The sequence below is a fragment of the Grammomys surdaster genome, unplaced genomic scaffold (assembly GCF_004785775.1).
Source record: "Grammomys surdaster isolate TR1022 unplaced genomic scaffold, NIH_TR_1.0 61, whole genome shotgun sequence".
Classification (NCBI taxonomy): domain Eukaryota; kingdom Metazoa; phylum Chordata; class Mammalia; order Rodentia; family Muridae; genus Grammomys; species Grammomys surdaster.
Genome location: NW_021604563.1, coordinates 14,522,706 through 14,548,949, shown reverse-complemented (window position 1 = coordinate 14,548,949; position 26,244 = coordinate 14,522,706).

Here is a 26,244-nt window from a genome sequence, read left to right as displayed (position 1 = left end):
GAGAGAGAGAGAGAGAGAGAGAGAGAGAGAGAGAGAGAGAGAGAGAGTTTTTACCAGGACAGTTTTACAGAGACTCACACATGCAGATAAAACAAGCTGGAGAATGAGAAAGAGCTAGAAGATTAGCATAAGTTACCAGAGTTAATTTGAGGCCAAGCAGAGCAATTCCATCAGAAGCTGAGATACACCAGTTTGAATCAGTCAGATTAGAAAGGAGTTTGGGCCAGAAGATTTAATTTGAACCATCCAGCCAGAGTTCAGAAAGAAACTAGAAAAAGTGAGTTTATTCAGAAATAAGCATCCAAGAAAATTACATCTGGCAAATAAAAGTTTCTTTTAGATATGTTCATTATGAACCAATAACTCTTGTGTAATTCTAAGAATATATATGTTTTTCTGATCTTTTAAATTGAAGGAGATAGTGTTATGTGTTTTGGGACACAGTTTGAATATTAAGAATGGCATTGTATGCATCATTATAATGCCACTATGTTAATTTTATTCTGCTGCAATGTAATACAATAGTTACAGTGTACAGATGGGGGAAAATGCTTGTAATAGATGTCAAATGCAAATTGTCTGCAATTAAGTAGAATACATGACTATATGTAGTTTTCTTTTCAACCTACACTTGAAGGGTGACCTTATATTAATAGTGTACAACAATGTTTCCTAGCTTTTTAATGAATGATCTACTTTTAAAATTCAATTAAAATGCCTAATTTTAGTGCCCATACTGGGACTAAAAGCTTTTCTACTTGTGACAACTATCTAAGATATTGTTACATGTTGCTGCTTATATAAGCTAAACATTAGCTGATAGTCATAAAATCATATATGAAAACTCTTTTCTATACATCTACTTTTACTATTTTCAACAGTCAAAACAAATTTGCATAGTAACAGGGTAGGTCTTTAACATGAACTGCATCTTCATTGATTATTTTACAGGCTATAAGACATAGGTCTTCAATATTTTTAAAATACCTATTAGTAGATTGATTTTGTAATTATTAATACATGGAACACTACTTCAGATTAATACATAGTATAAAATGAAAGACATGGTTTCAGGACAATTTCAGAAATTCTGTCCCTAAATTTAAAACAAATTAAAAACAAATTTAAATTTATTTCATGTGTTTTTTGAAACATTGTTCAAATTTTATTTTATTAAGTTAAGTATTCATGTTTTAATAAAGTCAGTATATCCAACAGCAATTATCAAAATCAATGTTTTATCACAATATAATGAAATAATATAACAATTTGATATGCATACACATTTGATAGATCACAATGATGGCTGCAGTACACCTGCTACAATTGCTACCAAATTTAGCCAGGGTAGATGATTATGAGGAAACAGAAACCTAACCTCCATAATTTCACAGAAACCCTGTGATTCCAGGGCCTTTACTGAATGGATACCTTCAGTCCCTTCATATCTCCCTAAATAGCCACTCTCAACGGGCAAAGAGACAACTGCTACAGATAAACTTATGTGACTATTCCAGGTACAGATCCTCCTATAGGCACAGCATCAGGACCCTGTTCTACCCAAGAGAGAGCAAATCTCCCAAGAAGAAGGAATATGCCCTTAAGCATTCAGGAAACCTCTGAAGCCTACTTGCTTCTCCCCAGCTGGACTCTTTCTTTCTACTTTTCTAAGACAGCCCCCTAGCTTGTCCCCTCCAATTTATTTTTTTTTATTTTTTTATTTTTATTTATTTATTATTTTACCTGTAGAGTGGCCCTGTTCTGTAGTTTTGCAGTACTTCCTTACAACACTGAGGAATGATGGAAGGATAATAAAGTTTTTCTTTCTGTAAATATGCCACTATATTGCTGTAGCAGCTCATAGCTTGTAACACATATGAATACTGCAGTTCATATAATATATTACCTCTCAATCTGAGTCTAGATGTTTCAGTAGGACATGCACTGCTTGTACCACCAGGAACAATGCAAAATATGCTTGTTGCACTTTCAGAATCAAAGCTGCAATGAAATAATATAATGCAAAGTGGATTGAGCACTGCCAGAAGCACCCTGAATTCAGTACAAATTTGTCCCTTATATATCTTTGTTACATGTTCAGAGACATTTTACTGTTGAAATGATTTTGTTTGTTTCTTTTACAATATTCATATTGAATTGGAAGATTTGACATGGTGCTGTGACTCAATTTGAGAGGACAAAGACTACAAAACGATGCTCTTCAAATAAGATTTCTTAGAAAAAAATTATTTTTTAGCACAATGCTTTTACATATAGTTCTGATTTCAAGTTGTTGACCAAAATATGTTATATGTTACATTACTTGGTCAGATTAATTATCCAAACCTTTAGTACTGGATTGTAAATTTAGGACTATCTAGAATTCTTTAGTCATTAAACAATTGCCTTCCAACATATCACTGAGTGGTGGCTGAATTCTCAAGTCAGATATGAAACTGCCTGATTTAGTCTCAATGGTCTCCCATGCTGGGAAAATCTGGCTCACTTAGTGTCCTCCCCTTAAATCCACCAATGAAGTGGAAGTTGCAAACATGACAAAAACAATAGTGACTGAGCAGCTACCCCCAACAGTATTCCCAGAGAGTCAATTAGGCACTTTGGAAGCTGAATGACTTCTTTCAAGCCATTGAAGCAGTAACTTACTTAATGGAACCCCAGTGACAGGGAAGAGTTCACACAGTTTGCAAAAATGCTCAACTTTGTCCTAGGGAGTAGTTTACTCACTATAAAAATCTAACTCGATCAATCTGGGCAAAAGACTCCATTTATAAAAGGTTAAGTGACTTTGATGTTCTGGAAGATAATGAAATAGACATATCTATTCCATATGGATGAGTACTAAAATCAAAAGCAACCCAAAATAGAAAAATAATCATAATGTAAGTGTAGGAAGTGAGTCACAAATGTGTTTAACTTCATGCCTTTGTGAAATGTAAACTGTAGAATGAATTTCATGAGAACAGATAATACAACACAATTTCATCAGGTTCATGAAAGAGAGACACATCTTCACTCGAACTTGGAGACCCAGTTTAGAATAGTCTTTCTACTATAGTAAATAAATTAGTAAAAATAAATTAGGAAATATTTTACATTAAATATTGTTACAAGTATAACAAGCACTATTGCCACATTTCTTGTGTTATTCCTCTGAGGAGTTTTTATTTAGTAGAGAATGTAAAAGATGTATATAAAAATAGTCATAGTACAGTCAGGTACTGCATACACACTGTACCTTTTTGTCCTAATGTTTTAAATTATAGCATAACGTGGGGCAGTGGGCTATGAGAAAGCCAGAAAGCTTGGTAGAAATCTTCGAAGCCCCAGAAACCTCGGCCTGAAAAGGGTCACAGGACGGAAGGTTGCTTCAGATTTCCCATGCCGATGGCCCTCTTAGCTTCTGCTTCCCAGAAAGAGACCTGTGACTCTTATCACGTAGGATAGCACCTCCATGCTATAAGGCATCCTCAAACACCCAAGCCAAACCAATAGGGGCTACCTGTTCTTTCCCCAAAACTGTATATATATAATTCCAGAGCTCAAATTAAACTACTACTGCTGTGCGGTGCAAGTTCTCCTGCTGTCGGAGAGTTTTTGCGATCCCTCGCCAGTCGCCAGTCATGCACTTCAAAGGACAACACTCTCCTCTCTCCTCAGCGGGAAGAGCGAGCTGAACTAAAAGAGCTGAGACACTTTTCTTCCGTGGGCTCTCACGAGCGACTCCTGGAAGGAGAGAACTAAAAGAGCTGACAACACTTTCTCGCTTTTGGGGACTGGGACGGAGGTCCCGCTCCAGTTTTTGGGCGACCAGAGGCCGCTGTGGAGCGAGCCCCACCCCGTCGGCTGCTGAAGGCCCTGGGCTGGCTCAGCTGGCTCCTTCCACACCCCTGACCCCGGAGCAGCGGCTGCAGACCCCGGTATCCTGCAGCAGTTCCATAAGCCCGCGATCCCTAGGCGCGAGCACTGCACGACATCTGGCGCCATCAGCGTGGGGCTTGCGACTGCAAGAACCGAACGACCTTACGCAAGGCTGCCAGCCTCTCTACACCAAAGCCTCAGCCAGCTGCACTTGGGAGCTGTCTCTGTTCTGCTCTACCTCCCTGATCGTGAGCTAGAAAAGCGCCACAAGAACTAACACTGCCAGAAGGTAAGCCCCCAAGCCTGAAGACGAATAATCTATCACTTCCTTCTGTATTTTCAGTCAAAGCCATCGCACGGATTTAAATAAGCCGAAGAAGCAACTGAAGCCTCCTGGCCAGGGCTACTCCCTGGTGTAGGCTGAAGGCTCCTCCGACCTCTACTTAAATCCCGACAGCCCATAACGGGTGTTGGCGAAGACCTTCTATCTAGAATCTCTTCACAACAAAAAGAAAAAATCTGGTAACGCAGCGACCAGTTAAGGGCTGTTAGAGTGGTCACCAGGACATCTCAAATCTGTGGACAGGCTTAACGCTTTGCACCCTTGTGGAATCCCCCGAGGCTAGCAAGCCGAAGGAACGTTCCCATTGGAGAAAGCGTTTCTCCTCTTTTCTATCATGGGCAATTCCACATCGCATAAAAAACCACCCCAGGTCAGGCAAATATGTGTCCTACTAGAATCCCAAGGGGTGAAAATAACCAAAAAACAAGCCTCCCTGTTTTGGGAGGAAGTCCTTCAGATAGCCCCATGAATGGCTGAGGACAATATCTACAGCGCAGATTCATGGAGTAGCGTAGCCTCCCTTATCAAAAACAGAAACACCCAAGAAGGAAAAAAGCTTCCTCATGGTTTTCTGACAATCTTTGCGACAATGTATAGGGCCCTCTAAAACAGGACAGATGGAAAACAATACAACTTTTGACACCCCTCAGTAAAAAGAGACCAAAGATCAGGGTCCCCCAAGTCACCCTACCTCAGACGTCGAGGCCCTTACCCAATTGATAAGAGAGATAAAATCCATCTACCCACCCCTTCCCCCTTATGCCTTAGAAGAAAGGCGAAACGGACCATCTGCTCCTCCTACTCCCCCCTCCCCCATCCAAAGGCAAGGCTCTACTAAAATACCAAAGGAGCTCTCACCTGCCTCCCCCCTCACTCCCCAACCAAAGAGAGATAAATCCCCTCCCCCTTCTGCAAGCCGCAAGAGTGAGAGACCTTCAGAACCTGCAGATAAAACCCTGCAAAATTCCATAGTCCTTAATACCCCGCCATCCATTACTCAACAGCTTTGTAATTTCAGGGATTCTCATAGGAAAACTAATCCTGTCTCCCGTGCTACTCAGGAGTCTGATACAGAACCCGTAGCTCAAACTACTCAAGCATTCCCAGTTAATATGAACCCTACCTGGGCTAAACCACTTAACTGGTACCCACTCCAGGCCTCAGACCTAAAAGAACTTAGGCAGGCAGTAAAGGAAGATGGTATTCATGCACCCTGGACAAAATCTCTCCTGCAGAGCCATATTGTCAACTTAAATACCCCCCAAGATTGGAGAGATATTTGCCGTTCCGCCCTTCCTGGCCCAATGTTCTTAGAATGGGAAGCCTACTTTCCTGATGAATGCCTTCAACAAGCCAGGCAAAACCAGGAGAGGGATGGTGACATCTCATGGAGTTTTAAAGAACTCTTTGGTCAGGAAGATTTCTCTACTGGGGCACAGCAGGCAACCCAGCCAGCGGGGTACTACGAGCAGGTCCGCCTCTGTGCCATTCAGGCCTGGAACAGGCTAACTCTGCCCTCAGGGTCATAAGACCCCGCCTACTCCCTGCTCTCCCTCCATCAGAAGCCTGGAGAATCCCTGTCTGATTTTATTCTCAGAACTAAAACGAGCTTAGAAAGAAAAATCTCCAACCCCACAGCTAGGGACCTTCTCCTTAAAAACATTGTTTGGGAAGGCATGACCTCAGAGTCTAGGCTAGCTTGCCAGGGTCTCCGAGAAGAACATCCTGATAGGTGGATTGTGGTGACTCGAGAAATAGGAACCTCATCACACCAGGTTGCATCTGTAGCTCAGGCATTTGTAGCAGCAGTAAGGACAGAAGGAATCGGCTTCAAATGTGGAGAAGCAGGACATTGGAGGAACACATGCCCACTAAACTCCCCTCCTATAACAGACTCCAATCCCCCTAAGGCCATCTGTCCCCGATGTAGAAAAGGTTTCCACAGGAGGAGAAACTGTACCGCATGATATGATAAGGATGGCAAGCCACTAGAGCCTTTAAACTTCAAATGGGGCAAACCTCAGCCACGACAGTAAGAGGGACAACTACTCCTGTAGAAACCTTATGGGTGTCCAGTATCTCACAAGGATCCCACCCAAAGTTGACCATTAAAATAAATAATAAACCATTCAAGTGTCTTGTTGATACTGGGGCAGATCGGACAATCCTAAGGCAGCAAGAAGTCCCGAAAGACTGGCAATAGATCCCTGGGCCCCAGCTCCTAGGCATAGGGGTCACCTCTCATGCGTGTACCACCAAACAGGCCTATAGGTGGGAAGACCCGGATGGGGCTACAGGCCTCATACACCCCCTGGTGGCTCAAGTAACCACCAATCTCTTGGGGAGAGATATCTTACAAGCCCTAGATATGGTTCTTGCCACCCAACCAGAAAGAGACCACATTAAGATAGAAGATATTACTTGTGAAGAAAATAGCACCCAAGGAGATCCAAATAATCCCCCTCCAAGTCACCCCCAATTCTAGAGGCCACTGTCAGATTTGATACTCCCTGCCTTGATTGGCTCTCTGACAAAGCCATCTGGGTCCCACAGTGGCCTCTATCAAGGGAGAAACTTAAAGCTCTCAAGGAACTTGTGGAGGAGCAGCTGTCCCTACAACACATCCGCCCCTCCCACAGTCTATGGAACACCCCTGTGTTTGCTATTAAAAAACGCTCAGGGGGGTGGAGACTATTACAAGATTTGAGGGCAATTAATAAAACCATGCGAATCTGGGGCTCCCCGCAAAGGGGGCTACCCCACATCTCAGCCATCTCTACCAATGTTCCCCTGTTAGCAATAGACATAAAAGACTGTTTCTTTTCCATCCCTCTCTACCCCCAGGACTGTGAACGCTTTGCATTTTCAGTGCCCCCCATTAATAACTCTGGCCAAGCCTCACGATATGAATGGACTGTTCTTCCCCAGGGAATGGCTAACAGTCCTACAATTTGCCAGGAGGCTGTAACCACTGCATTAAAACCCTATTTGGACAAAGGACTCAATGCCTATCATTACATGGATGACATTCTTCTATGGGGAGACGAGTCTACCTCCCCCTCCCAACTTAAAGACCAGCTAATACCTTCCTTATCTGCTCTGGGATTTAAAATAGCCCCTCACAAAATCCAACTTATACCTCCTATCGCATTTTTAGGGACAGAGATCTCCCTTACTTCAATACGCCCCCTCAAACCCACCCTTTCCTTCCCCCCAAAATTAACTCTTGCCTCCCTCCAGAGCTTTTTGGGCAACCTTAACTGGCTTCGACCCTGGCTCCACCTCCCCACAAGCACCCTTCAACCCCTCTTTAACCTCCTGAAAGCAGATAAAAGTCCCTCCTCCCCAAGGATACTGTCCCCAGAAGCTATCCAAGCCCTAAAATCTGTCAATTCGGCCCTAAAAGATATGGCTCTTGCTAGATATGACCCGAGAATACCTGTACATCTCCTTATATTTAACTCCTCCCCCACCCTTGTGGGAGCTCTTTACCAGCCACAGGGGGTGCTGGATTGGCTCCATACCCCAATGGGTGGTGCACCCAGAGTCTTAAATGAAGTGGATGCACTCGCCAATATGATTAAAGATGGCAGAGATAGAGCCTTACAGACCCTAGGAAAAGAACGTGATGTTCTTGTCACCCCCTTCTCCCTCTCCGATGTTCAGTGGCTAATTAAAAATCATCCCCACTTCGCTCTCAGCTTAATAGGGTTCCCAGGACAAATTGACAATCATTATCCTGATGAAAAATGGCCCTCTGCCCTCCCTCTGTTACGATGGCTACCCCCCAAACTATTCTCCCGAGAGCCCATAGCAGGAGGCCCCTCAATATTTACTGATGGGGGAAAGAGGGGAGCTGCAGCAGTAATATACTACTTCCCTGAGGATGAGCCCCCTATCCTCCGATTCAAAGAGCTCCCACACCACTCCCCCCAATATAAAGAACTATATGCCATTTACCTAGCTCTAAAGGAAGTCAAAGGCCCTCTTAACCTCTTTTCAGACAGTGTATACGCTGTCAATTTGCTTCCCTGGTTATCGAGATCATTTGTCAAACTAGATGACAACCCACTTTCCCCCCTACTCATACAGGTCTCCGCCCTCCTACAGGAGAGAGCCTCCCTCATCTATATCCAGCACATCCGATCTCACAGTCCCCTGCTGGGTCCTATATCTGAGGGAAATGCATTCGCTGACCAAATTGCCTCAACGGGAACATTCATAGCCTCCACTGATCAGGCAGACCAATTTCATTCATGCACACACACAAATCTAAAGGGGCTTCATGCTCGCTTCCCCCATATCACCCTTGCTCAGCTCCAAAGAATAATAAAAACATGCACCTCGTGTGCTTCTCTTATTACCACCCCAGCTTTACAAACCATGGGCACTAATCCCCGAGGCCTCAAATCTAATGCCTTATGGCAAATTGATGTTACCCATGTTCCCCAATTCGGCAGACAAAAATATGTTTTTGTCACCATAGATACTTACTCACATTTTATATGGGCTACAGCCCAGACGGGTGAAAACTCAAGAAGGTTAATTTATCATATGCTCTCTACGTTTGCCATCATGGGCATTCCTCAACAGATAAAGACTGATAATGGCCCTTCTTTCATTAGTACTCAATTTAAAGCCTTCTGCGCACGCTGGGAAATAGCCCATCATACAAGAATCCCCTACAACCCTCAGGGCCAAGGAATAATAGAAAGAACACACCAGAACTTGAAAGCCCAACTCCTGAGACAACAAACCACCACCTATCCCCCTAATGTACAATTGATGATGGCCCTGACTACCCTAAACATATTCAACATCTACAAAACCTCCAGATACCCCCCTATTTTTCTCCATTGGCACACACCAAAGCTAGCTCCCCCTATCCTGGTACGATGGCGAGACCCTTTGGATGGAATTTGGAAGGGACCAGACGTCCTCCTTACAACCAGGAGGGGTTTTGCTTGTGTCTTTCCACAGGACCAACCCAAGCCTATCTGGGTCCCTGCCAGAAATGTCCGACACCACCCTGCCAACCAAGAAGATGGCCCGCCTCTCACTGACGGACCAAAATCCAAGGAAGAGGAGGAGAAGGCAGAGGAAACACCATGCCCAGAGGAGCAACAGGATCTCCTGGGAGGACATTCGTGACCTAATGACAACTGCCCAGGCCATGTGCCCTCCACAAGCCCCCCTCTCCTCCATTCTCTTGGCAGTTTTCGTCATCCTTCACGCTAACTCTGCTACTGCCCAGCCGCTTCCTAGCCTTCCCAACACCTACCATTGGAGATTCTATGCCAGGGAAACCTACAACGGACACAACAAGGTTATAGGAACCCAAGACTGCCCACTTGAAGGATGTCGAACCAGAATTGAGATCCCCCTACACCCTGAATCCATCTCCACTACTCCCAGCCCTTTTCTCTGCTTCCCTTACCAAAACACAGGTCAATGTCTCCAGGAGGTCTCCACATATGGAGGTTGCAGATATTGGAGCTGCAGGATGGAGTCCACCAGCCGTGGTGGCACCATGCTCACTAACCTTAAAACTCACTTTCAGCTTTCCATCAGTGATCCCTGGGACAAACGTTGGTGAACCGGAGTCATGGGTAAAATTTATCCCAATGGCTATGCCAGATACCCAGGTGCTGACCTACATGTCTCCCATGAACTTGTCCCTGCCCCCAAATCTGCCTTTACCCATGCTAATATTATCCAACAGGAAAACCAGTCTCAGGAGGAACTACAAGCTACCCTCTCCTGGCTACAGTACATTCAATATACAGCAGACCTCCTTCCCTTAACAACCCACCCCAATTCCTCCCAATGCTTTTTCTGTGCCTCTCTCTCCCAGCCATTATTAACAGCCGTTCCCGTTAACTTTTCCCTTTATGATCTCCCCGGACCCCTGCCTGCGAGGAAAGCACAGGATGTTCCTCTCTTTGACCTACCCCCACCTCTTTGCCTTGTAGGTTCCTCCTCAAAACCCCATCTCACATGTGCCCATGACATCGCCATCACCAAATCAGTATGTGTTAGCCCTCCTGCCCTCCTCTGGTGCAAAGGCACTACAGGTGCCTGTATCAACTCTCATTTTCAGGGCTCCTGCACCCCTGTGATTGTTGTCCCCCAGGTTTATCTCTATGAACCAGAAGAACTCGCCTTGCAGATGGAAGGAAGCCGAAAGAAGAGAGAAATCTTCATCCCTCTGCTCATTGGACTAGGCCTTGCTGTTTCAATTGGTGCTATTGGAACTGCTGGCGCAGCCCTTTTCCAAACACAGCATCTGGATGGCGACTTTCAGGACAAGCTTGACCAAGCAATGGCCTCTACTACAGACAGCCTTGAGTCCCTTCAATGCCAGATAACCTCTTTGGCAGGAGTGACTCTCCAAAACTGGAGGGCCCTGGACTTGATGACTGCTGAACATGGGGAGACTTGTGTTTTACTGGGGGAGGAATGCTGCTTCTATGTCAATGAATCTGGGCTAGTAGAACAAGATGTACAAATGCTCAAAGAACTCCAGGGGAACCTCCGGGCACGCTATAATCCCAACACCCATACCCCTTGGTACTCTAACCCCTTGATGGCTTGGATTCTTCCCCTCCTTGGCCCTGTACTAGCCATTGGAGCTCTACTTCTCCTGGCACCTTGCCTCATTCAATTTTTAAAGCAACAAATGAGTAACATTGCAAAGGTGACCACCAATCGAGTCTTAGTTCAATATCAAACTGTTCCCAACATAGGGGACACTTACTCTGATGACACCTCTCCTTTGTAAAAGAAAAGGGAGGAATTGTGGGGCAGTGGGCTATGAGAAAGCCAGAAAGCTTGGTAGAAATCTTCGAAGCCCCAGAAACCTTGGCCTGAAAAGGGTCACAGGGCGGAAGGTTGCTTCAGATTTCCCACGCTGATGGCCCTCTTAGCTTCTGCTTCCCACAAAGAGACCTGTGACCCTTATCACGTAGGATAGCACTTCCATGCAAATAAGGCATCCTCAAACAACCAAGCCAAACCAATAGGGGCTACCTGTTCTTTCCCCAAAACTGTATATATATAATTCCAAAGCTCAAATTAAACTACTACTGCTGTGCGGTGCAAGTTCTCCTGCTGTCGGAGTGTTTTTGTGATCCCTTGCCAGTCGCCAGTCATGCACTTCAAAGGACAACACTCTCCTCTCTCCTCAGCGGGAAGAGCGAGCTGAACTAAAAGAGCTGAGACACTTTTCTTCCGTGGGCTCTCACGAGCGACTCCTGGAAGGAGAGAACTAAAGGAGCTGACAACACTTTCTCGCTTTTGAGGACTGGGACGGAGGTCCCGCTCCGGTTTTTGGGCGACCAGAGGCTGCTGTGGAGCGAGCCCCACCCCGTCGGCTGCTGAAGGCCCTGGGCCGGCTCGGCTGGCTCCTTCCACGCCCCCGACCCCGGAGCAGCCACCGCCAACCCCGGTATCCTGCAGCAGTTCCGTCAGCCCGCGATCCCTAGGCTCGAGCACTGCACGACAGCATAGCTAAATATTCACTTGGACATTCTCTATGGTTATTTTAGAAGATTTAGAAAATTCTTAGAAATTATTCCATGGATAGAAAAAGGTTTAAGCCATTGTTAATTAGATGGCTTTCTCACCTTGCTATGAACTCATAAGTTTCATTAATATTAAAGTGACTTAGTTGTAATAAAGGGGAGGACATATTTCTGAATGCTTCCTCATAATGTACGTAGATACTAAGCACAGTCTTAATTTTCCTATAATATTAACTGGATTTTTTAGACAAGTATATTCTTTTGTCATTTGTATGAGCAGATATTTTCTCTTTTACCATTTTTATCATTTTTACATCTGTTTAATAATTAGCATGAAATTGTAAAGAGTCAGAATATGCTAATGTTAGATAACAAATGTATAGCATTTAATTAAAATGAATCACTGTCTGAATTACATGATAATATAGAATTTTGTTAACAATAATGCTAATAATAATTTAAAATTTTGATATAGTTAGCTTGCCAAATAAGTAACAAAGGTGTGAACAATGCAGTAATTTTCTTTTATTGCCTATCAATAACCAAACATTTAATGACTTAAACAAAAGTGTATTACTATAAATTTTAAGGATATGAAACTATCATTTGTCTCAGTACACTAAAAATGAAGTGTTAGAATTCATTTATTCCTCTCTGAAGATCCTTGGGAAGAATGATTCCATTCCTTGTCAGGTATTCTCTAATAAAATCTTCTATAATAAAAAAAATATCAGTTGCAAAAAATTCATGGGGTTGACCTTAACTATCTCCTTCCCCATCCATGCTGGAATTCTGATTATATTGAACTTGTGCAAGCCTTGGGTATGAATCACAGCTGTTGAGAATCATGTGTGCAATGGTTCTGTCATGTCTATGTTATACTGTCTTGCTGCAAAGATCCACTACATTTGGCTGTAGCAGTTTTTCAGCTCCTCTTTTCTTGATGATCCTTGTGCCTTATGAGAAGGGCTGTGCCATAGCTAATGTTGATTGTTAATTTGACAAAGAGATTTTCTTGACTGGGTTATTTGTGGTGGGAAGACCAACTCCAACTCTGGGCCACATCTTCTGATGGAAACCCACATAAAATTCATTCTATGAGTTCTGTGCTAGGAACTAAATATTGATCCCCTACAAGAGCATGAAGTACTTGTCCAGCTCAAACACCTCTCTATCCCTAGTGTTAAATTATATGAAGTTGTATATACTAGAGGATTTCAATGATCTTCAATTGTAGTATTATCAGGCTAGCTATCTAGCAAAACCAGATCAAGAATGATTTATAACAAACAGCTAAATGCAACTATAAGCACAGAAAAAAAGCATTCTTTCACGGACTGCTTCAAGTATGTCTACATTTAATTCAATTTTGGCTGTTGGTTTGTAGTAAATTGCTCTTATTATATTTACGTATTGTCCTTGAACTCCTGATTTCTCCAATACTTTTAACATGAAGGGTATTATATTTTGTCAACTGCCTTTTATGCATTTAAGGAGATGATCACGTGATTTTATTTCCTTGAGTTTGTTTATATAATTATTGGATTATATTATATTGGACTATATATAATATAATTATATATAATTATATATAATTGAGTTGGATTACAAACCATCTGAAAACATACATCTTGCTTCTGGTCCATACCTCTAAAATCCCAGACACATGCAGACATCAGCAAACCATGAGGTGAGAAACCTACAATTCACTGTGTGAAGGGGCATCTGAGAAAAAGCAGCAATGACAAGCACTGCACTGTCTCCTCTGTATTCAATATATTAGGACATAATTCAACCTGCATGCCTGGAGGACTGTTTCTGCCTAGAACAAACTGAGGCCTCCAACTATAATGGAACACCAGTTCTACCTGCATCCTTGGAGACCTGCTGCCACAAGGGAAAACCAATTCTACCTGCAATATCAGATGCCTGCTGACACCAAATACTACCATCCATACATGCAGTCCCAGAGACCTACTCTCATAAGGGACTTCCAGGTCTGCAAACTCTAGGGGCAACCAGATGGCTAAAGGCTAGCATAAGAATACAATCAATAATAGCCAGGGCAACATGGCACTATCAGAAGCTAGCTATCCTACTACAACAAGCCCTATATATCATAACACACATGGATTGCAAACAAAATGACCTGAAATCTATTCTTATGAAAATAATAGAAGCTTTTGAATAAGAAATTAATAAATTCCTTAAAGAACCACAGCAAATACAATCAAACAGTAGAAATATATAAAGAAGAAATGAATAAATATAGATACATCCAATGCAAACAAACTGGTAAAAAAGAATAAAACTGTTCAAGACCTGAAAATATGCATTTAAGCAATAAGAAAAATAAATGTCCTGGAGATAGAAAATATACAAAAAAGAACAGGAACTACAGACACAAGCAAAAACAATCACATAAAAAAGATAGAAGAGGGAACCTCAGGCATAGAAAATTCTATAGAAGAAATTGGTACATTGGTTAAACAAAATGCTAAAGCTAAAAAGTTTCAAAATCAAAACATCCAGAAAAATTTAAACACTATGAAAAGAACAAGCCTAAGAAAAATAGAATTTGAAGAATAAAACTTCAAACTCAAAGGCCCAGAAAATATTTTCAACAAAATCATAGGAAAATATTTCCCTACTAAAGGACAAGATGCTTATAAACATACAAGAAGTTTAAAGAACACGAAATAGATTGGACCAAAAAAGGAAATATTCCTTCTACATAGTAATTAAAATATTAAATATGCAGATAAAAAGAATGTTAAAAGCCAAAAGGGATAAAGGCCAAGTAACATATAAATGCAAGAGTTGTTAAAATTACACCACACTTTTCAACAGAGACTTTATTTTTTTATTTTTAAAAAACTTATTTATTTATTTACACTCCAGATTTTATTCTCCCCATTCACCCTCTGACTATTCCACATTCTACATCCAATACCTCCAACCCACCCCATTGTCTCCATGAGTCTGTTACTAACTCCCACCTCCATCCCATCTGATCTCTAAACTCCCTGGGGCCACCAGTCTATTGAAGGTTAGGTGGATCATCTCTGATTGAACAAAGACCCAGCAGTCCTTTCTGTATATGTGTTTGGGACTCATATGAGTTGGTGTATGCTTCCTGGTTGGTGATCCAGTGTTTGAAAAATTGTGGGAGTCCAGATTAATTGAGACTGCTGGTCCTCCTACAGGGTAGCCCTCATCCTCAGCTTCTTCCAGCATTTCACTAATTTAACCACAGATGTCAGCAGCTTTTGTTCATTGGTTGGCTGCAAATATCTGCATCTGACTCTTTCAGCTGCTTGTTGGGACTTCTGGAGGGCAGTCATAGTAGGTCACTTTTTGTGACCACTCCATAGCCTCAGTAATAATGTCAGGCCTTGGGACCTCCCCTTGAGCTGGATCCTACTTTGGGCCTGTTGCTGGACCTTCTTTTCCTCAGGCTCCTCTCCATTTCCATCCCTGTAGTTCTTTCCAACAGGAGTAATTATGGGTCAGAGTTTTGACTGTGGGATGGCAACCCTCTCCCTCACTTGATGCCCTGTCTTCCTACTGGAGGTTGGGTCTATAATTTCCCTTTCCCTACTGTTGGGCATTTCATCTAAGTCTCTCACCTCCCAGATCTCTGGTGTATTCTGGAGGGTCCCCTCCAACCTCCTACCTTCCTAGGTTGCCTGTTTCCATTCTTTCTGCTGGCCCTCAGGGCTTCAGTCCTTTTCCTTCATTTAATACCATCTCAGATCGCCCTCAATAGAGACTTTAAAAGCCAGAAGGGCATGGTCAGCTATTTTAAAGTTTCTAAGGTATCACTGATGCCAGTCCAGACTTCTATACCCAGCAAAACTTTCAAATGGCATAAATGGAGAAAACAAGATATTCCATTACAAATCAAAATTAAGGGTTGTCTTTCTACTAATCCATCCCTACTGAAGATACTAGAAGAAAAATTCTAACATCATGAGGAAGTAACTACATCTAAGAAAACAAAAGAAATAGATAATTCCACAACACACACACACACACACACACACACACACACACACTGATATATACATGTACACATACACATCATTACTAACATCAAAATAACAGTAACTAACATGATCAATTCATTGGCTGTTAGTATCTCAACATCAGTGGTCTCAATTCCCCAATAAAAACATACATGCTACCAGAGACAATGCATAAACACAATCCATAATTCTTCTGTAAGCAAGAAACTCACTTCAGAAATAAGGAGAGAGACATTGCTTCAGAATAAAGGGATGGGAAAAATTTTCCAAGCAAATGGGATGAAGAATCAAGCTGGAGTAGCCATTTTATTATGTAATAAAATAGACTTTCAACCAAAAGTAATAAAAAGAGATACAGAAGGACACTTCGTAATCACCACAAGAAAAATTCACCAAAATGACATCTCAAAGCTGAACATACATGCCCCAAATGCAAGGTTACCCATATTCATAAAGGAAACATTACTAAAGTACAAATCACACGTTGAACAGCACATACTAATAGTGGGAGATTTCCACACCCCACTGTCATAAATTGATTATCATTAAGACAGAAACTGAGGAATCATGAAACTAACAGATGCTATAAACACATATTGACCTAACATATTTATAGAACATTTCACTCAATCACAAAAGATTACATCTTTTTGTCAATACTTCATAGAACCTTCTCCATATTTGACCATCTACTTGGTCATAAAGCAAGACTCAGCAGATACAAGAAAATTGAAATAACTACTTGTATCCAATCCAAATACTATGGATTAAAGCTGGACTTAAACAACAACAGAAAACCTACATACTCATGGGAACTGAATAACTCTCTACTCAATGATAACTTGGTCAGGGAAGAAATAAATAAATAAGCTAGAAGCTTTCTAGAAATCAATGAAAATGAAGGTACAGCATACCCAAACTTATGGGAAAATGGAAACAGTGCTAAAAGTAAAGTTCATGGCACTAAGTGCCTTCATAAAGAAATTGGAGAATTCTCATACTACCTATTCAAAAGTGGAACTGAAAGCGCTAGAAAAAAAAGAAGCACACACACACCCAATATTAGTAGGAGGAGTATACTGAAGGAAATAATCAATCTCAGAGATGAAATCCATTAATTATTAACAAAAAGAACACTAGAAAAAATTAACAAAACCAAGAGCTGATTCTTTCAGAAAATCAACAATAAAGACAAAAGCCTACCCAATCTAACAAAAAGGCAGAGAAACAGTATCCAAATTAATAGAACTAGAAATGAAAAGGGAAACATAACAATGGACAATGGAGAAATTTAAAGAATCATTAGGTCTTACCTTCAAAGCTTATACTCCATAAATTTGGAAAATATAAATGAGTTAGATGAATTTCTAGACAGATACCAATTGCCAAAGTTAAATAAAGATCAGTTACATTATCAAAATAGTCTATAAACCCTCAGGAAATAGAAACAACCATTACAAGACTCTGCAACAAAAAAACCCAGGGCCAGATAATTTTAGGGGACAATTCTACCAGACTTTCAAAGAAAATCTAATACCAGGACTCCTCAAACTACTCCACAAATATAAACAGAAGGAACATTGCCAAACTCAATTTAAGAACCTATAGACATTCTCATACATAAAACATACAAAAGTTCAACAAAGAAAGAGAACTTTGATCAATTTCATTTATGAACAGCAACACAAAATATTTAATAAATTTTTTTTCAAACTGAATCCAAGAACACAACAAAAAAATATCATTCACAATAATCAAATAGGTCTCATGCCAGGGATGCAGGGTTGGTTAAATATTTTTGATACATCAATCTAATCCATCCTATAAAAAATCAAAGAACAAAAATCACATGATCATTTCATTAGATGCTGAAAAATCCTCTGATCGAGTTCAACACCCCTTTATGTTAAAAGTATTAGAGAGATCAGAGATCCAAGGCACATACATAAACATAAGCAATAGCCACTGTCAAATTAAATGGAGAGAAACTTGAAACAATCCCACTAAAATTAGGGACAAGACAAGGCTGCTCATTCTTTCCTTATCTATTCAATATAGTACTTGAAAATTTATCTACTGCAACAAGACAACAACAGTAGACCAAAGGGATACAAAATAGAAAGGAAGAAGTCAAGGTATCAGAATTCAATGGTGATATGATAGTACTATGCATAATAAACCTCCAAAATTATACCAGAGAACTCTTAGAGTTGATAAACACCTTCAGAACAGTGACTGGTAATAAAATTAACTAAAAGAAATCAGTCTTTCTGTTTCATACAAATGATAAATGGGCAGAGAAAGAACTTGAGGAAACAACACCCTTTACAATAGCCACAAATAATATAAAATATCTTGGTGTAACTCTAACCAAGCAAGTAAAATATCTGTATGATAACAACTTCAAGTCCCTGAAGAAAGATAGAAATATCTTCTTTGTTTGTGGGTCATCAGGTTTAACATAGTGAAAATGACCATCTTACTAAAAGCAATTACAGATTCAGTGCAATTCCCATGAAAATTCTAATACATTTTCTATAAACCTTCAAAGTAAAATTCTAGCCTTCATATGAAAAAATAAAAAAAATTCATGACAGCTGGAACAATACCAAACTATTAAAAAGCTGTAGAGACATCATCATCCCTGATCTCAAGGTATATTACAGATCAATAATAATAAAAACTATATGATATTGGTACAGAAACAGACAAGGTGATTAATTGAATAGAATTGAAGACTGAGAAATAAACCCACATACCTATGGATACTTGATTTTTGACAAAGAAGCCAAATATATAAAATGGAAAAAAGAAAACATCTTCAACAAATGGTGCTGGTCTAACTGGATGTCTGCACATAGAAGAATGCAAATAGATCCACATTTATTTCCCTGAACTAAACTCAATTCCAAGTGGGTTAAAGACCTTAACATAAACATTGGTACACTAAATCTAATAGAAGAGAAAGTTAGAAATAGCCTTGAACACATTGGTACAGGAAACAATTTCTTGAACAGAACACCAATAACTCAGGGTATAGGATCAACAATTGATAAATGGGACCACACGAAGCTGTAAAGGTTTTGTAATTCAAAGGGCATTCATTGCCAATAGGACAAAACAACAACCTACAGATTAGAAAAAATCTTTACTAGCCCTAAATTCAACAGAGAGCTAATATCCAAAATATATAAATAACTCAAGAACTTGGAGTCCAACATAGCAAGTAATCCATTTTTTACAAAATGGGATACAGAGCTAAACAGAACATTCTCAGGAGACAAACTTCTTTTTAATTAGTTATTTTAATTACTTACATTTCAAATGTTATCCATCTTCCAGTTTACTCACTGCAAATCTCCTATCTTACCACCTCACCCATGCTTCTATGAGGGTAGATCCCCACAAACTCACCCACTACTGCCTCACTGCTCTAGAATTCCCCTAAACTAGAGCATCAAGGCTTTACAGGACTAAAGACCTCCCTCTACTTGAATCTGGATAAGGCAATCCTCTGCTACATATGCAGCTGGAGACATAGATCCCTCCATGTGTACTCCATGGTTGGTAATGTAGTCCCAGGGAGCTCTAGGGTGCGTGGTTGGTTGATAGTGTTTTTTCCTCCTATGGAGCTGCAAAACCCTTCAGCTCCTTCCCCTAAATACTCCATTGGGTTCCCCATGCTGAGTACAATGTTTGGCTGCAAGCATCCACATCTGTATTGGCCAGACTCTGGCAAGGCCTCTCAGGAGACATCCATATCAGACTCCTGTCAGCAAGCACTTCTTGGCATAAGCAATAGTGTCTGGGTTTGGTGTCTGCATATATGATGAAACCCCAGGTGAGTCAGTCTCTGGTTGGCCTTTCTTTCACTCTCTTCTCCACTGTTTGTCCCAGTATTTCCTTTAGAAAGGAAAAACTCTGGGTTATTATTTTTGAGACGGGTGGGTGGACCCATCCCTCAACCAGGGGCCATGCCTAACTTCTGGATATACCCTCGACAGGTTCTATCTTCTCTTTGCTGGATATTTCCGCTAATTTCATCCCTGTTGTGTCTTGGGAAGCTCTTGCTTTCCTGGTGTCCGGGACTTTCCAGTGGCTATCCCCAGATCCTCATCCCCCAACGCTATACATCTCCATTCAATTTCTTGACCCTCTGTACATCTCCCCTGTCTCCTCCCACACATGATCCTACCCTCTTCCCTCTTCCTCAATTCTCCCTCCCAGGTCCCTCCCTCTCTATATCTCCCCTGATTATTTTGTTCCCCATTCTAAGTAGGACTGAAGCATTCACACTTTGGTCTTCCTTCTTCCTCAGCTTCATGTGGTTCATGACTTGTATCATGGGTATTCTGAGCTTTTTTCCTAATGTCCACTTATCAGTACATACTGTGGGAAAAACATGAGTGGGAAGGGGCGGACAGCCCCGGGATCTCACGACAGCAACCTGGGGGGGTGAGGCGGAGTCCTAAGGGCTTTCCTGTGGGCAGGTTCCCACATATATGAGAAGGTCTAGGGTTCCAGAGGCTGGAAGCTTGTTGGCAACAGGCACAGAAGACACGTGGAGTCCAAGAGATCAATGCTTTATTGTCCATGGTAGTAGTTGGATCTGGATGTGAGTGTGACCCCCAGAAAAGCCAGGGGAGTTTGTTTAAATAGGGAGGGAGAGGGGTGGGAATAACTTAAGTAGCTATGCCCTCAGTCTTTAGATAACTCATTAATATGTAAATTTCTCAAGACAGTGGCCTGTTGTACACACCCTCTACCTGTGTCTTACATGACTGATGGTACAGGTTAAATGGAGATTAGACCAAGTGTCAGGGCCTTGGGTGCTGGGGTTATGGCCGAACACCTGTAGTGTTGGAGTTCCAGGCCCATGCCAACCCACGAACCAAGATGCCCTTCCATGGCCTGACAACATACCATGTGTGTTCTTTTGTTACTGAGTTAGCTCCACAGGATGATATTTTCTAGTTCCATCCATTTGCCTAAGAATTTCATGAAGTCATTGTTTCATGCTGACAGGAGCCTGATATAGCTGTGTCCTTAGAGGTCTGCCAGAGTTTGACATATTCAGAGGCGGATGATCACAGCTAACCATTGAACTGATCAAGGGGTTCCCAATGGAGGAGTTAGAGTGAAGACTGTAGGAGCTGAAAGGGTTTGCAGTCCCATGAGGAGACCAACAATACCAACCAACCAGAGCTCCCAGGGTCTAAACCACCAGCCTGGGAGCACTTAGGTAGGAATCCATGGCTCCAGTTGTATATGTAAGGGAAGTTAGCCTTGTGGAGCATAGGTGGGAGAGGAAATCCTTGGTCCCATGAAGGCTGGATACCATGTGTGTGGGAATTCGATGGTGGGGAGGTGGGAGTGGGAGGGTAGGTAGGGGTACATCCACAGAGAAGTAGGAAGAAGGGCGGTGGGGTAGGGGGTTCCTGGGCAGGGGGAGGGGGAAGTGTGGTAAGGGGATAACATCTGAACTGTAAATGAAAAAAAGCCACCAAAAAAGAAAGAAAGAAAGAAAGAAAGAAAGAAGGAAGGAAGGAAGGAAGGAAGGAAGGAAGGAAGGAAGGAAAGAAAGAAAGAACTGAGTAGTATTCTATTGTATAAAATACCATATATTCTTTATATTTTCCTCTCTTGAGGAATATCTGGGTTGTTTCCAGCCTTTCGTTATTATAAATAAGGCTGCTATCAGCATAGTAAAGAATGTATCTTTGTTTGACATAGGAAACTCTTTTGGTTAAATGCCCTCGAGTGGTATAGCTGGGTCCTCAGTTAGGAGAGGAATCTTCAATATCTGAGAAACATTTAAAGAAATGTTCAACATTATTAGTTATAAGGGAATGGAAATCAAAATAATCCTGAGATTCCAAATTACCCCAATAATAATGGTTAAGATCAAAAACCCAAGGGACAACACAAGCTGGTGAGAATGTGGAGAAAGGGGAATACCCTCCCATTGCTGGTAGGACTGCACAATTTTAAAACTCACTGGAAATAAATCTGATAGTTTCTCATAAAATTAGAAAAGAAGTTCTACCTGAAAACCCAGTTATATCACTCATGGCCATATATCCAAAAGATCCTCTACCATACCCATGGGAAACATGCTCCACTATGTTCATAGCAGCTTTACTCATAATAGCCTGAAACTGGGAACAATACAGTTATCCTTCAATTGAAGAATGGATCCAGAAAAGGTGGTTTATTAACACAATGAAATACTATTTAACTACTTGAAGACAAGAACATCATGAATTTTGCAGGCTAATGGATGGGCCTAGAAAATTTAATCCTGAGTGAGGTAACTCATACCCAAAAGGACATGCATGGTATGTACTCACTGATAAGTGGATATTATCCAAAAAGTACAGAATATATGTAATACATCCCCACAGACCCAAAGATGTTAAACAAGAAGAAAGGTCCAAGCAGGAAATCTTGAATCATTCTTTAAAATGGGGAACAGAAAAGTCATAGGGGTCAGACTGAGGGAGGGAAATTGATTGGACAGGGGAATCAGAAGGAAATTGGGGGGTGGATGGGGACAGGTGTTGGGAGAGACAGGAGAGAGGCTCAGAAGGCCAGGAGAATGAATGGAAATCTGCAGCTGTAGGGGTTGTAGTGCTGGGGGGAGACTTTAGGAATTCTTAGACACTTGGGACAGGAGTCAATGCAGATGACCTTAACTGAGATGCCTAGCAGTAGGGATATGATACTTGAAAAGGTCACCTCCTGTAGCCAGGCAAGACACCCAGTGGAGCGATAAGAACACCAACACAACTACAAAAATTTCTACTCCAAATTTGTTCTGACAAAAAGAAATATAGGAACAATGAAGGAGCAGAGATGCAAGAATGGTCAACCAATAATTAGCTCAACTTGAAACCCATCTCATGGGCAAGCACTAATCCCTGAAACTATTAATGGAACTGTGTTATGCTTTCAGACAGGAGCCTAGCATAACTGTTCTCTGAGAAGATCTGTCCAGCAGCTGATTGAAACAGGTGCAGATATGAACAGGCAAACAGTAGATAGGGGTCAAGAGTCTACGGAAGTGTTGTAGGAAGGAATAAAACCGGTTAGGGGGACTGGAACCCCACATCGGAAAAAGACTGAAACCCTATATGAAAGAACTGCAGGGACGGAAATGGGGAGGAGTCTGAGAAAAAAAAAAGATGTTCAGCAGCAGACCCAAAGTGAGATCCAGCTCAAAGGGAGGTCCCAATGCCTGACACTATTACTGAGGCTATGAGAACTCATAAAAAAAGGACCTATCATGACTACCCTCCAAAAGACACAACAAGCAGCTGAAAGAGTCAGAGGCAGATATTTGCAGCCAACCAATGAACAAAAGCTGCTGACCCATGTGGTTGAATTAGGGAAAAGCTGGAAGAAGATGAAGAGGAGGTCTACTCTGTAGGAGAACCCACAGTCTCAACTAACCTGGACTCCTGAGATCTCTCAAACACTAAACCACTAACCAGGCAGCATACACCAGCTGATATGATGTCCCCAACATATATTCAGCAGAGGACTGCCGGGTCTGGGTTTAGTCAGAGAAGATGCACCTAACCCTCAGTAGACTGGAGGTCTCAGGGAGTTTAGAGGTCTGGTGGGGTGGGGGTCTGGGGTGAGGACATCCTCTTGCAGACAGGCGGTCGAGGAGAAGGTATGGGATGTGGAAGAGTCAGAGGGTGGGAATAAAATTTGGACTTTAAAACAAACAAACAGATAAATAAATAAATCTTAAAAACAAACACACAAACAATTCAAGAAAGGAGCCTTATCAAACTACTTTTAAAATTCTACATTGTTCCTTTGTGTGTGTGTGTGTGTGTGTGTGTTCATTGTCATGAGTTCAATTTTTAGAGAAAAAAAGTCTTACAATGTTGCTACAAATTTTATGAAACAGTCTATGAACCCATATTAATTTTAAATTCACCTTTGTGTTTCAAGGACTTAAGTTATAGATGTGCAGGACCATGTATAGCACATCCCAGTTTTGTAAGGACATCAGTTTCATTCATGAGAACAAAAATCCAAATGCTTTACTACAGCCTCCTTTCTCTCACTGGATTTTCTTCCTTTCTGTCTTTGATGCTTTTGGATTAGCAGATGAAGTCAATAACGACCTCATTATGACAAATTCATTCACATATATAGCTGAACATTCACTCTCTTCTATCCTCTCCCCAACTGCCCCCATCATTGGTATCATTTTACTTCTCTTAAGTCCCCTTCCTCCATCCAGGCATAGTTTCTTCATTTCTCATAATGTATATTCTGATAAATTGTCATTTTTACACAACTCTCAAGATAAGTTTGTCTCCTCCACTATAGTTTTATGAAATATATACACAGGTAACAATAGACATAATACACAAACACATACACACATATGTATATATATGCATATATATATGCATATATATATATGCATACATACTTATTTTTAAATACACATGTAGTTTTGCATGGAGATTTCCTGTAGAGAGGTAACAGTTTGTGTTTGTCTTCCTGCATCTGGTTTAATTTATTAAATATAATACTTTCCCCCTTTTATCTCTTTTCTTGCAAATGTCATGATATTTTACTTCTGGATGCAAAAAAATCCATTATGTGTTTGTCCTACATTTCTTCATCCATTCATCTGTTGATGCACATCTATTTTGTGGCTGTTTTCTAAATAATTCCATGATATATATGCATGTGCAAGTATCTCTATCTTATGTTATACCCAAAATGACATAATATGTCTGAGAGCGCTATCTCTACTTTTTCTGTGGATAATTCCAATTTATAACGCTATTGCTTTGGGGATTTAGGTTTTAATCTAGTTAACAAATTATTATAAGCAGTACCATTGAAACACTCTTTCCTCAGTCTCTTCACTTAACCTCTGACAAATATCAATCTATCTATCCATTTTAGCTCTATAGATTTATTAATACCCAAATTTCATATAAATGTAATCATAATGTAATCTGTAGCTTTTGGGTATATGTTCTTTACTAAACATGATATTTTTACTTGTATAATTGTTTGAATAATTTGAGACAGTGCCTATATATAGCCCAATTGTCTTTGAACTCCCAATCCACTGCCTTTTCTTTTTCATTACTAGTACTTCATGCATGCCTGACATTACATAATATTTTAATGTTTCAAGTATATGATGGAACATATGAGATACTTACTTGTCTTTTTAAAGAAAATGGTATTTCAATATATGTATATACATTTCTCATGATTTGATTATCCATTCATTAAGTTGCATGCAATAACATGATTTCTCCATTTTGGTTATTTTGAATAGTGCTTAAAATAGTGTACCAAAAAGTAGAATTACTGTGATCAAATGATAGGTATATGCTTAAATTTTTAGAGTAATTAGTATATACTTTCCTTCAGATGTCAGACCATTTTCCATTTTTGGCAGCAATGTACAAAGTAGCTAACATCTGCATCGCCTTTGTAAGATGAATTTCAGATCACCTTAACATATCCATTTTTGTTGGCATTAAGCAGTACTTCACCTCATGTATTTTTAAGTTAATCTTCACATTAGCATTGGGAATTTTTCATGTGTCTTCTGGTACTTGTATTTTCCTTGATAAATAATTCTTGAAAACATTCTAAGGTTTCAATATTTGTTGAGTATTATCGTCAAAGTTTTCATGATTTGGAAATGTGGCTCCCTAGATAGCTTCCTCCATGCTGCAGTGACTTGCTTAAAAACAGATGATACAGCACTAAAAATTAAATTTACAGATAATAATTGCTTAGAAACCTTTTTGGTGCTCAAGATGCATTTTACTTATTGTATCTAATTGTATTTATGAATATTTATAAACATTCAAATAATTCTTGTATCAAATTTAGTTGAGCAATCAGGTCATTAAGGTCACTGCTTTCTGGCAGGATTTATGTATTTCTTCTCTGCATTTCTGACTACAAAGTGCTTTTACAATATAAAGCAATCTGGAATGCTTGGTCCCTTTTGTATATGACTAGCTCTGTTCTACAGTGTTTCGCAAAATCCCATGGGATTGATGCCACAGTATGAAAATATCAGGCACCATTATATTCTTCCAGATTGCAATACTGAGGTAAGAAACCTTTTCTTTCTCTCAGTTCTTTGTAGAAGAAAATAAATAGATTAATGTACTATAGTATACTGATAAACTCAATTGTGAACACTATTTACAAATTGCTAATATAAATACTCTGTTTTCTCTGTATTGTACAGCAAACTTGTAGAGCACTAACACATATTCACCAAAGAAAAAACTCACATTAAAATATTGGCAAGGTACAGCAGTACATATGATTATAATTGCTAAGAGATCACAGTAAATAATGAACTCTTCGTATTTGTGTTGTTTCTTCTGGCTGTCCATAACAAATGATCAGAAGCATAATGACTGAAAACAATGCAAAGCTGTTGTTTTAGCATTCTAAA